The sequence below is a fragment of the Pongo abelii genome, chromosome 20 (genome assembly GCF_028885655.2).
Source record: "Pongo abelii isolate AG06213 chromosome 20, NHGRI_mPonAbe1-v2.0_pri, whole genome shotgun sequence".
Classification (NCBI taxonomy): domain Eukaryota; kingdom Metazoa; phylum Chordata; class Mammalia; order Primates; family Hominidae; genus Pongo; species Pongo abelii.
Genome location: NC_072005.2, coordinates 48076910 through 48089644, shown reverse-complemented (window position 1 = coordinate 48089644; position 12735 = coordinate 48076910). Strand labels below are relative to the sequence as shown.

Sequence of the window (12735 nt, the reverse complement as noted above, 5' to 3'; positions counted from 1 at the left end):
GGGAGGTTGACCCTGACAAAGCCCTGTCAAGGGACTCCGAGGGCTTACTGAGGGCTTCTTGGGCTTGTTCTTGGAGAATGAATGGGTCAGAAGGCCCCATAGGCAATATGGGCAATGGGTGAGGATGGAGCCTGGTTTTGTGAGGGTGGGAGCCTGGTTTTGTGAGGGTGACACCAACCCTCACCTGCCACAGAGAGAGCCTGTCATTTCTCCCATCACACTTAGAACATCTTTCTTGGCTTGCAAACCCTGCATGAGCTAGCGCCTGTCTGTCTATTCAGCTTTTACTCCCTCCCCTCCTGGCTCTGGAAGCTCAAGCATTCTGGCCTTCTTTCTGTTCCTTAAACCTTGTTCCTGACCCAGGGCCTTTGCACTTGCTGTTTCCTTTGCCAGGAAAGCTCTTAAAATCTACCTTCTCTAATAGGCTTTTCCTTTATGTTTAAAATAGCAGCTTTTTTTTTTTTTGGAGTTCGGGGGACAGAGTCTTGCTCTGTTGCCCAGGCTGGAGTGCAGTGGTGCGATCTCAGCCCACTACAACCTCTGCCTCCCAGGTTCAAGCGATTCTCGTGCCTCAGCCTCTTGAGTAGCTGGGACTACAGGCGCTCACCACCACGCCCACCTAATTTTTGTATTTTTGTAGAGACAAGGTTTCATAATGTTGGCCAGGTTGGTCTCAAACTCCTGACTTCAGGTGATCTGCCCGCCACGGCCTCCCAAAGTGCTGGGATTACAGGCATGAGCCACTGCGCCTGGCCAATAGCAGCATCTTGTAAGCCACTTTCTCCCTGCTTTATTTTCCTTCTTAGGTCTTAAATATATTTTCTTGTATATCATATCTCTTCCTCCACTAGAAGGTGGATTCCACGATGGCAGGGACTTTGTGTTGTTCATAGTTGTATCCCTAGTGTGTAGCACAGTGCCCAGAACACGATAAGTGCTCATTGAATGTTTTGTCAAACGAACTGAAGCTGGATCCCCTGTCACCTACTTGCCCAATATATCACCTGCTTGCCCAATACAATGGTGCAGGTAGACGTCTGCTGTGTCAGACAAGGGTGGCAGAGCTCCCCTTCAGGGGGCTGCACTTACCAGTGCTGGAGGGGTACACTGGCAAGTGAGTCCACCTCGTACCTGAGCCTCAGAGCAGCCAGACTCCAAAACCATCATCATCCTGGGCCTGTATGCTCCCATCCTGCACCCTCATCTCCCTCACGACCCTCCCCTCACTCCAACCAACTCCTCCTTACTCCCATTGTCAGATCTGCTCACCCCCCGACACACACTGCTGCCCTTCCCCTCCTTCACCTCCAGCATACACTCTGATGGCCCCCGCCCCCAGACACAAAGGAGGGGAGACCACAGACTGTGGAGTCAGACACACCCGGCTTTGAGTCACATCACTCCTTTTAAGCCTCGAGTTTCCTTGTCGGCAAAATAAGGTTTTTGTCGGGATGAAGAGCAGTAGCACGTGTGATGATGACGCTAATAATAGCTGCTATTTATTGAGTACCTGCCAGGTGTTAGGCATTGTGCGAGGTGCTTTGAACTTTTTTTTTGTTGTTCATTTTAAAAAATGGAGGAAAAAAAAAAAACTCTGAGCATAGAGTGTCCCCAGAGCATGAGACCTGGTGCCCAGTGCTGTGAATGACAAAAGTGAACATAGTCCATCTGCACAGAGCTTACTATTCCAGTGTGTGCACACACATACCCAAAGTGTCACACCAGTCAGGTGATGCGGAGCTTGTGCTCCTGTACTCGATGCTTTTCTGCAGAAGGCCCAAGAGATAGTTTGGGGGCCATTGCAGCAGCAACTCTCAGAGATAAGGGGCCATCCCCAGCCATCCTTAATTCCTCTTTACCAACCTAATGGGAGCTCTCATTGTTCATATCTGGATTGCAGGGCCCAGCCTGGGATCTGGCCTAGAATTGGCCTCAGGAAATGCTTACTGAATGAATGAATGAATGAACAAAGAAATATATTTAGCTGAGTGTCTTCATTGCATTTGTTCATTTGCTCAGGTTACCAAGACATACCTTCTCCCTTCCCTACCCACCACCTTCACTTACTACTCACAGCATTTGTGGCTGCTGATGGTAATAGTATTAATTTCTCCCACTCATTGCCCCTTTTTTGTGTGTCAGGCGTTTTGCTAAGTTCCGTATAAGTACGGTCTTGTTGGCTTCTCACACCAGCAAAATGAGGCAGCTGTTATTATTATCTTCATGCTATGTTTGAGCAAACTGAGGCTCAGAGAGGTGAAGTGACTTGCCCAGGGCCACAAAGTGAGGAAGTGGCCGACCCCATGTTTACCCACTGTGCTCTTCTGCCCCACAAAAGCTCACATTATCTCAGGAGTCTGCATGCACACTTGTTCTTGCAGTTGTCCCCCTCCCAGTAGTTGGATGGCACTACCCAGATCCAGGAGCCCAGAGCCCCAGCTTCTGGTCCCAGCTGTGTCATGACCAGTTGAGTAGCTCTGGGAAAATCCCTTCCCTCCCTCTGGGTCTTCATTTTCCCTCCAGCAGTTCCTCCTGTCTGTAAGCCCTCAGCCAGTTTCCTGAAGAGGGGACAGGGGACTGTATTTGGCTTGGTACTGCCCCACCCACTCTATTGAGAGCAGAAGCCAGAGGAGCGAGCTCTTCTCCATTCAGCAGACTTCAAATTCATTCACATTCTTGAGGGCACTGAACTCTGCTGGGTTTGGACATAAGGGTGGACATAAGACAAGCCTGGCTGGGAAAGGGAGAGGGGAGCAGAGAAATAGCACTCGTGGTGCCTCCACTGAGCACCTAGCCACAATCTGTCAATTACAGACAAATGGTGTGACACATATTCATTGTAGAAATAACAGAAAACACAGATATTCAATGAGATGAGAAGAAAATGACCATGATACCATGATAATCTAGTTAAACGAACAACAAAAAGGGCATTACCTTTTGCTGTCTGTCTTTTTTTTTTTTTTTTTTTTTTTTTTTTGAGATAGCCTGTCACCCAGGCTGGGGTGCAGTGGAGAGATCTCGGCTCACTGCAACCTCTACTTCTGAGGCTTAAGTGATCCTCCCTTCTCAGCCTCCTGAGTAGCTGAGACTATAGGTATGCGCCACCACACCCAGCTAATTTTTGTATTTTTTGTAGAGACAGAGTCTTGCTAAGTTGCCCAGGCTGGTCTTGAACTCCTGGGCTCAAGGGATCCACCCACCTCTGCCTCCCAAAGTGCCGGGATTACAGATGTGAGCCATTGCACCCTGATGTGAGCCCAGATGTGAGCCATTGCACCCTGACCGTCTGTCTTAGATAGCTTTTTTTTTTCTCCAAAGGAGAAAAAAAATGCCTATGAGTTTACCCAAAGAATTTATTAAAATTTAGATACCTGGGACCCAAACTCAGATTTTTTTTTTTTTTTTTTTTTGAGACAGAGTCTCACACTGTCACCTGAGCTGAAGTGCGATGGCATGATTTCAGCTCACTGCAACCTCTGCCTCCCAGGTTCAAGCGATTCTCCTGCCTCAGCCTCCTGAGTAGCTGGGATTACAGGTGTCCGCCGCCACGCCTAGCTAATTTTTTGTATTTTTAGTAGAGACGGGGTTTCAAACTCCTGACCTCAGGTGATCCGCCTGCCTTGGCCTCCCAAAGTGTTGGGATTACAGGCATGAGCCACTGTGCCCGGCTTTTTTTTTTTTTGAGACGGAATGTCACTCTGTCGCCCAGGCTGGAGTGCAGTGGTGCAATCTCAGATCACCACAACCTCCGCCTCCTGGGTTCAAGAGATTCTCCTGCCTCAGCCTCCTGAGTAGTTGGGATTACAGGCACCAGCCACCACACCCGGTTAATTTTTGTATTTTTAGTAGAGATGGAGTTTCACCATGTTGGCCAGACTGGTCCAAACTCAGAATTCCGATTTCTGTTCCACATTTATTTATTTTTGGTGGGGGGGAACCATCTCGATGTGTATTTTGTAAAAAGGGGATGATATGCTACATACTTGTTTATAACTTGCCTTTTCTTCTTCCTAACAACAGATTATGAACACGATTTCCTTGTCAATGATTTTATTTCATGGTATAAGCTGAGAGAAGTGTAAAAAAAAATTTATTTCAAGCATGTTTTCAACAACTCTACAGTCCTTCTTTGTATGGCCACTATACTATCATTTATTGTACCAGTCCCCACTCATAGGATATCTAGGTTGGTTTTTGATTTCCCCTATTATAATTATCCCCAGTTAACAAATGAAGACATTGAGGCTCAGATGTGAAGCCTCTCACATGTGTGAAAAAGCTAAGTCACAGTCAGAGGGGAGCGGGGGACCACTTCGGTGCCAGCAACAGTCCCTGGGGGACTGAGGGACACTGACAGGAGAGAGAAGCCTGGGTAGAGGAAGCCCCCAAGACATAAGACATGTGCTGTGTCAGCAGGAGTCCGTGAGGAGGAGACTACCCTCTTCCAGGCCCCAGAGCCAGGCGTGATGCCGGCTTAAGTCCTGCCCACTCAGGCTTCCCTCATCCCTTCCTCTGCCCCCCTCCCTGAGCCCACTCACCGCCTGCTCCATCCTTGCCAGCTTATCAATAGGTTAAGTGGTCAGGTCAGCGATATTGACCATTTGATTAGGACCTTGTCAGATCAATCCCTGGCTCATCTCGTGGGCCTCCTCCCCTGCCCGCACACTCCCTCCTGTTCTTTTGCTCCAGGGAGCAGGTGGCCACAGAAGCTTCTGCTCTCCCAACACAGCACCCCAGAACCGGGAGCCCCACTGCCCTTTGTGGGCCATTCCTGGTCCTCTGTTTAGGTGCCCAGTTCCTGTACCCTCTCCTTGCATCCACCTCTCTTGCTCATAGTCATTAGATCTTGTTTGCTGTATGTCCCATGCCCCTTGGAGTCCAATCAGATAGAGCTGCCCCCACTTGGCTGTGTGACCTTGAGCAAGTGACTTTACCTCTCTGAGCCTCCATTTTCCACAGCAGTGTCATGGAATGACACTCGCCGAACAAATGTGAGATGCTGAGAGATCACACCTGCAGAGCAATGACCCACCCCTGGTGCATGACCAGCACTCAGGAAATGCCAGTACTGATGTGTCTGTGAGTGCCAGTGTTTCCATCTGTCCATCGATGGGGTTGTATGTGAGCACTCTGTGTCTGTGGGGGCAAGTGGCATCATCATTCTTAGGCCTGTCCCAATGCCTGGCTTGGGATCATTCCCTGTGCTGGGCAATGCTTCGGACCCCCAAAGGAGCCAGGCCCTGCCCTGCCCTCAGGGAGCTCACGGTCTGTCATGTACATGGCAAACTGACCCCAGGACACAGCAAACCATTATATACACTGGCTGTGAGGAGACTTGAGGGGACAGGACCAAACCCTGAGCTTGCTTTCCCTCTGTGAACACTGAAATCTACTCTTTATGTGCACAACTGCAGGAAATGTAGGCTTTGGAGTCAGACACATCAGGTTCAAATTCTGGCTCCCGCTCTTCCTGTGCCTGGTAACTGTGGGCCAGCTGCTGCCCCTCTCTGTTCCTCAGAGTCCCCATCTGTACAATGGGGGAAGACATCTTCTAAATAGCTCCCAGTCTTAAGGCACTGCTGGGAATACAGCTCCCAGATCCCATGGACTGTCTCTCTACTTGGAGGTGTTGTCTGCTTGGGAGAGGGATCCTCTCCCCTCTGTCGAAGGGCATATTGGGGTTTGGGAACCCGGGAGATGGGATGAGAGTTGGAAGCAGATATGCCAGGGATGGTGCTGCCTATGGGCACCACAGCCCCAGGTAGCAGAGGGCAGGGAGACTGAAGTGTGGGCCCTGCTGGAGGGAAGCCCAAGGTGGGGGCACTGCCTGGGGGAAGACCCCAGCCCTAAGGCGCTGTCTGACTCTGGCCCCCCTGAGGCCTGGGGATTCCCTCGCCCGCCCCACCATCACTTACACCAATATTGACGGTTAATGCCGTGTCGCCACCGTGTTCAACACTCAGCGCGGCTAATTGTTTTGACTGGGAATCGGCAAGGCGATTAAACGCCATCGATTTTGCCCTGCGCGCTGCATCGATTTTTAAATTTCCTATTGATCCCGGCCCTAAATCTCCTTAACCAAGACCTCACTGTGGAGATGACAGCCGCTGATTAGCTCCAGGGCGGGGGCTGGGGGGAAGCAGCCCCTGAGCCAGGAGCAACCCCAGCTCCTCCCTCCCCTCGGGGACCAGGGGTTCTGGTCTCCTCAGGACAGATGGAGGAGGAAGTGGGGAGACCCTTGGCCCTTTTTACCCCCCTTTTGCTTCTTGTTTGGGCTTTTCCCTGGTCTCTTTGCTCCCCGCTCCCTTCATTCCTCTCTGTCTATGTCTCCCCATCTCTTCTCTTTCTCTTTCCCCCTCCTTCTCAGTCCATCTTTTTCTTTCTCCTCCTCCTCCTCTTGAACTCTGGTGCCTCCCTTAATTCCTCACTCCTCCTTCCTGCAGGGCTGTGGAGAGGCTCAGCAAACCCCCCTTGGGGATGGGCCTCCTGACCTCTTGCCTACTTCTCTGTTCTCTCCATCTTGTACACAGGAGGTAGAAGGACCTTTCCAAAGGCAAACTGGATTGTATCCCTCTCCCTCTCTGATGAAGCCCTGGCTGCTGCTTGGACCAGGCACTTGATGCCCTGCAGGGAGCAGCCCCTGCAATCTGGAAGCCTCGTCTTTCCCCATTTCTCTTACTGAACCCTGGACAGGCAAAGTCCTGGCATTCTCGTTCCTTGTACCTGGTTCTTTCTCTGACTAAAATTTGTCTTCCAGGTTTGGCTTGGGTGTTGTTTCCTCCCTAAGTCTTCTGTCATCTCACCCAGGATGCCCGCAGCACCCTCTGCTTACCCCAGCATGTTGGCATTGGCTCTTCCTTCTGTCTCCTCAACTTGCCTGTGAGCCCCGTAATAGAACAGAGACCTTGTCTAATTCATCTCTGTCCCCTGCCACACTTGATTTAGAGCCAGAGAAATCTCAATATTTGTTGATGAACTAAATGCACAAATGAATGGACAAATGTACAAGTCAGAAATATCATTATGAGTTTTATTTTTAATCTCCCCACAGCACATAGGAACTTAATAATGAGTAACCTTTTCAAATTTCTTTCTCATTTGATCCTCCTAGCAGTCCTTTGAGATACACCATTTAATCAGTTAATTCCTCCATCCACCCATCCATTCACTCCGTCATCCATTATGCACTAATTGAGCATCTCAAATTTGCCAGGCCCTCTGCCAAACACAAAAGCTGCAAGACAAGTTACAGTCCCTGCACTTTAAGAAGCTTCCAGTCTGATGGGAAAAATGGATGTTCCACAGTGGCAGGCACCAGTATGCCCATTTATGAGATGGGGACACTGAGGCTCAGAGGCCAGAAGTGACCACTGAAGGCAACAAGTGGCTGACTGGACCTGAGTCTCAGGCACCTGACTCCACAGTTCGCCAACTGCAGCTCCTGATGATGTGACAGGAGGAGGGTTCCTCCACTGGAGGAGTGCATCATCCTGCATGAGGATGGGACGAATTCTCCAGGATGTTCACTGCATTCTCCTCTCTCTCCAGGTTCTCAACTGGACCGGGTTGGTGGCCTGAATGTATTAGCTTCGCTACGTCTGCCCAAGAGGTAAGGACCACGGCCTTAGAGTTTTGCTTATTGATGCACCTTCTGGTTTCTCACAGAAGTCTCTGCTTTCCCATCCTCGTCTCTGGCCTCACCCTGGGTGTGTTGCTGCCCTTCTCCACTCTGCCCACCCAGAGGTTAGAATCTGACTGCTTTGTTTTCACCCTCCATGCATCCTGCAGCTTTCAGGCCAAACCAGTGGCTCTTGGTGTTGGTGACTGTGGGTGTTTCTGCTGATGAGTGTTAGGGCTCAGTAGGAGAGAGATGGGGGTAACTCGGTGGCTCAGATCACAGCTTTGGGTTCAAGCACACCTATGTTCGAATCTCTTTCCCTGACTTCGAGGGACTTGGGAAAGTTGGAGTTTCCATTTCTTTGTCTGTAAATGGGAATACTAATAGAACCCACCTTAAGTGCCATCCTGAGAGCAAAAGGAGATAGAGGAAGAAGAGCCAGGTGGCTGAGTGATCCTGGGCATGGCTCAGTTTCCCCATCTGTCAAAGGAGGGTAATTAATAGCATTTACCACACGGAGGTGGCGTGAAGATGAAAGTACTTATTCCTTGAAATCGTGTAGCTGCAGGAGGTGGGAGCTCAAAATATGGCTGGAAGCGTTCCCCTGAACAAAGAAGGTTTTATGAAGCCCCTCCCTGAAGCCCACTGAGACTCCCAGGTAGAAGCCGTAGTTCTCCTGCTGCTCACCTCTGTGGGAAGCGGGGGCTCTGGCCATTTGCCCTGGTGTTTGCTCCAGCTTGTTTGGTGAGGCCCTGGCAATGAGCATCTAGGGAGGAGGGTGGACAGGGCTTCTGGGGTGGGACAGCCCTCTACTGCCACCCCTATTCCCACCAGAGAAGCTTAACCCACAGGTCTCAGGACCCCGGGGAGGCCTCTGGGTGCGCTTGTAGGACTCCTGGGTAGGAGTCCTTTGCTGTACCAGGAATCACAGACTCATTTTAAGAAGCAGATGGAAGCTGTAGCCCAGGGTTTGCAACCCAGCATTGTAGGGACTATGATGGACTGAAAAATGCATGGGGTGGGGGACTGCTTTTTAGCTCCACTGACTGTTATCATGCACAGATGCAACCCTGACTTGCCGGGGTTTCTGATTTTTCAAGAGAAGCCAGAAACCCAGACTTGTGTGTGAAGTCTTGCAATCTTTAAATGTTGGCAACTAATGCAAAACTTCCAAAATCTCCTCGTGGTCCAAACCACATATTTCAGGCAACCTTTGGCCCATAGATACCTGGTTTCACAACAGTATAGAGCTTCTCCCAGGAAAACACATACCTACATTTACCCAGTTGTGCTACACTTTGGGATGATCACAGACCCCCTGAAGCTCATTCATGGACCCCTGTTATCACTGAGAGTATTCATTCCAGGATGTGTCATTTCTCTAGAGTGCTTTCTCCAGGGAACCGAAGTTGCAGTTTTTCCAGGAATCCTCACATCCTCGAAAAGGGAGTCAAAGAGTTTCCAGGTTGCAGAATTAGTTTGGGAGCTAGAGACTGGCTTTGAGGAATGTCTGAAAGTTGGGTTGAAGTAACAGAGGGGTTTAATTATGTTTCCAGTTGGTAGAGGTCACAGTTAGGTCTATGATTTCAATTATTTGTCTTCAAATAGATGTTCATTAAATATCCATGATTTCATGGACATATGGGTGACTGACTTGGTAACATGTAACAGGGCTGGTACATTCCAGTGAGGAAACTGATATTTATTAGGGGCCACCTTTGTGCGAGGGCCTGTTCTGGGCACTTTGCTTTTAATCCTCACTGCAACCCTGTGAAGTGGGTGTTGGCACCTGTTATAAGAGAAAGAAACTGAGGCACAGAGCATGAAGGCAACTTGCCTAAGGCCACCCAACATGTAAGCAGTAGACTTAGAATTTGAACCTGGGTTTGTCTGACCTTAAAGCTCTCATTCTTCTACCTCACCAAAACCCAGCATTGTTTTTGGTATCTCCACAGTGTGGCAAATTTTTGCACTTTGGGAGTGAATTTGATTTCGGAGACCACCTGAAGTCTGATTTAGCAGCAGCTCTGATGAATTTAGCAATGATAATACTGGGGCCACTTGTTGGTTTTTCAATAGAAACTAGAGACGATTATACACTAGAGAGATGCTTTGCTGATGGAGTTTGTAAACTGGCCTTGAAGGCTGTTGCCAAAATATCAGATGGTTCAAGAAAAAGTTCAGCCTCCTGAGGAGACATCTTTGAAGGAAGCCATACTCTTTTAGATGTAGTTTTGTTACGAAACAACAACTACAATAAACATCGCCCTCACCTGCTCTGTCTTTCCTTTATAGCCACACTTGGAAGGTGAGTGATGCCCCAAACATGTCTGGAGGCCTCCTCAATGCTCTGCGTGGGAGCTGGAGCCCCAGGATGAGCGAGAGACCCCCTCCCAGCCCTGGGGTCGTGGTCGCCTCTGCTGCCTACGCTCCCATGTGACTCCCCCTCTTCCTCTCCCTTCTGGCCCTTCCTCCAAATCTCCTCCCACTCATGCCAGGGCCTTCTCTCCACTCTGGGTTGGCTTTACTTCTCTACCTCCTCAGTTCCCCATCTAAGGCTCCTCAACTCTGAGGGCCTTTCTTGACCCCTGGGCTGGATGATGCCTCCTTTTCCCTCCTGAGCACTATCACCGTATCTGATTATATTCTATATGGTTAATGTCTGCCCTCAGAAGCCTCTGGGTGAGGGGACCTCTCTGTTTGTCTAACACATCTGTCTACACTCAGTCCCTGGCACAGTGTAAGTGCTCAGCAAGCATGAGCTGAATGAATAAATAAGTGAGCAAACAGACACATAAACCCAGATCCATCCATTTATTCCTTCAGCCAACATTTTCTGGGATTCCTTGTGTGCTAGGCCTCGTGCCACCATCTGGAGATGCAGAGAGGCGGGAGACCCATGTGGCCTTTGAGGGGCTTTCAGGCTGGTGGGGGCTCAGGCACAGACACCACCAACCTGAACCAGGGGACTGCAGGATGCTGGGTTAGGGGAGAGAGGGATAGACCGGCTGGCCTAAGGGGGCCTCAGGAAGTCTTTGGGGGTAAGGAGAGAACTCTTGAAAGGTAAGGAGAAGCCAAGGGCTAAGTTACGTTTCGAGTGGATGGGAAGGGGTGTGGACTGACTGGGCTCCTACTCACTATTGGGGACTGTGGATGCTGGCCTGGCCTCAGAGTCCTCACAGCCAGCTACAGTTCCCTGGGTATCTGGTGCCCTCCAAGTGCCAGGGCAGGAACAGGGCTGTGGTACCACTTTGTCTCTCCTTCCCTTCTGTCCTTCCATCCTTCCACAAAAAGACACAACGGCCTTCAATGTGGAGCGGTCCCAGGGTCACAGAGGTAACCCAGACATAAGCAGCAGGGATGTGCCCCAGGGTGCTCGCACACCCTGAGGGGAGTCCTGAATGCCTCGGAAGCAGAAGTTTTGCTCTAGGTGAGCGGCGTTCATCCTGGGTCTGGTGAGGTGACGTGGAAGGAACAGAATTCAAGGCTGCATGAGGAGGATGTTTAGCCGCACATGAGGACATTCTCCCTTGGCCAAGAGTGTAGGTGTGGTGGGGGGCTGCCCTGGGATGGGAGACGCAGGCCTTAAGGGCAGTTCAGATTCTTCAGACAAGCCGGAGAAGCCAGGGCGTGGCGTCAGGGACTTGTCCACACGCCCCAGGCCCAGTCTGCCTCCTTCTGAATTGCACCCCTGGGGGCTTTGGCTAGGGGAATAGGGTGTGTGCTATTCCAGATGCAGCTTGAAGGATGGCTGGGCTGGGACAGAGCTTTAGTGTAGAGGCAGCTCTGGGATGCTGGTGGGCTATGGCTGTGGGGTAGGACCTATAGGGTGGTCTGTAAATGGCAGCTGTGTGATCTGGGTGGTGGGCAGGGGCACTCCTCGCTGGATGTGGAGTCCAGATGTGAGGGTCTGTTTACCATTCTGGGGTGCTGGGAGGTGGCAAGAGATTGCTTGATCCTTTTGGCTGCCTGTGCTCTGTCACTGGGTGGGTGGAGACAGCTGTGGACTGGGAATATTTGTCAGCCATGGGGTGGGGATTATAGATGTGTAGGAGGTAAAAATGGCTTGCGTCTCTGAGCTAGTTCGGGGACCAGTGGGTCCCTGGAATCCCTGACAGTCCCACAGCAAATGAAGGTCAAGTACCCACCATCCTAGTAAGCATGGAGCCCCAGGTGCCGAGAGCAGGCACTTGGCTCTGACTTCAAATAGAGAGACATTCCTCAGGGCTCTTCGAAGCACTGGTGAGGGCTGGTAGGCAGAGAGAAGGCCTCAGAGAATGACCCTGGGTGTTTTCAGCTGCGCTTGTTAGAAATCTTGATGTGCTCCCCACCCCCACCCCGCGGTTGTTGGGCTCACGCTGCCCTGCTGGGTCCTGCTCCTGGCTTTCCTTCCTTTCCTCTTCCTCTCCCTTTGGCTCCAGCCCCAGCATCATCTTTCTTCCTTTTCTCGGTCTTCATTATGTGTCTTGGCCTCTCCGTTCCTCCCTGGTCACCTCTGTTTTTTCTGAGCTGGATCTCTGTGTTGAGTGTTGTCTGTGGGTTGAGTCTTAGCTTTTGTCTCCAGGGAGAGCCACACTGAGATCTGGAGACTGGGGAGATCCAGAGATCCGGCCTGGTGTGGGTGCGAGGCGGGGGAGGAAAGAGAGGAGGATAAAAGGTGATTGAGGGAAAAACAAGAAAGGAAGTATTCATCCGCTCCTAGCACTCCAGGACAGCTTCTGAAGTCCTTTACACAGTGATCCACCCTTGCTTTTCTCAAACTTTCAAGCAATCCTCCTGCCTCAGCCTCCTATGTAGCTGGGACTACAGGCTAGGACCACTGTGCCCAACCTTGCTTTTCTTGGGGACGAGGTGGATAGGAGGGCCAGAGGGATTGTCTAAGAAAGGGGAATCCAGAATACACCAGATGGGAGTGGAGGGAGAGTGAGACCCAGAGAGCAAGCACCTCATGACAGAGAAACACAGAGAGGGGAACGGAGCAACAGAGAGGAGCAAAGAGGAAGAGGAAACAGCAGAAAAGTCAGAGGCAGGAAAGCAGAGTGAGGGACACAGAAAGGAACAGAGAGAAAGAGAGGGCGCGTGCATGCGAGCTGAGCGCGTGAGAGTGCATCAGA

General features: G+C 50.7%; 2 protein-coding genes across 2 annotated transcripts in view; one reads left to right on the top strand and one right to left on the bottom strand.

The window, feature by feature from the left end:
* LOC103888610 (CEA cell adhesion molecule 6) overlaps positions 1-12735 on the bottom strand; it is a 913736-nt gene that overhangs the window by 495308 nt on the left and 405693 nt on the right. The gene's annotated exons all lie outside the window — the stretch shown is intronic.
* POU2F2 (POU class 2 homeobox 2) overlaps positions 1-12735 on the top strand; it is an 89971-nt gene that overhangs the window by 9234 nt on the left and 68002 nt on the right. Inside the window, exon 2 of the mRNA XM_054540524.2 lies at positions 7552-7612. The gene's annotated coding sequence lies outside the window, so the exon portion shown is untranslated. The remainder of the gene's footprint in view (positions 1-7551; positions 7613-12735) is intronic.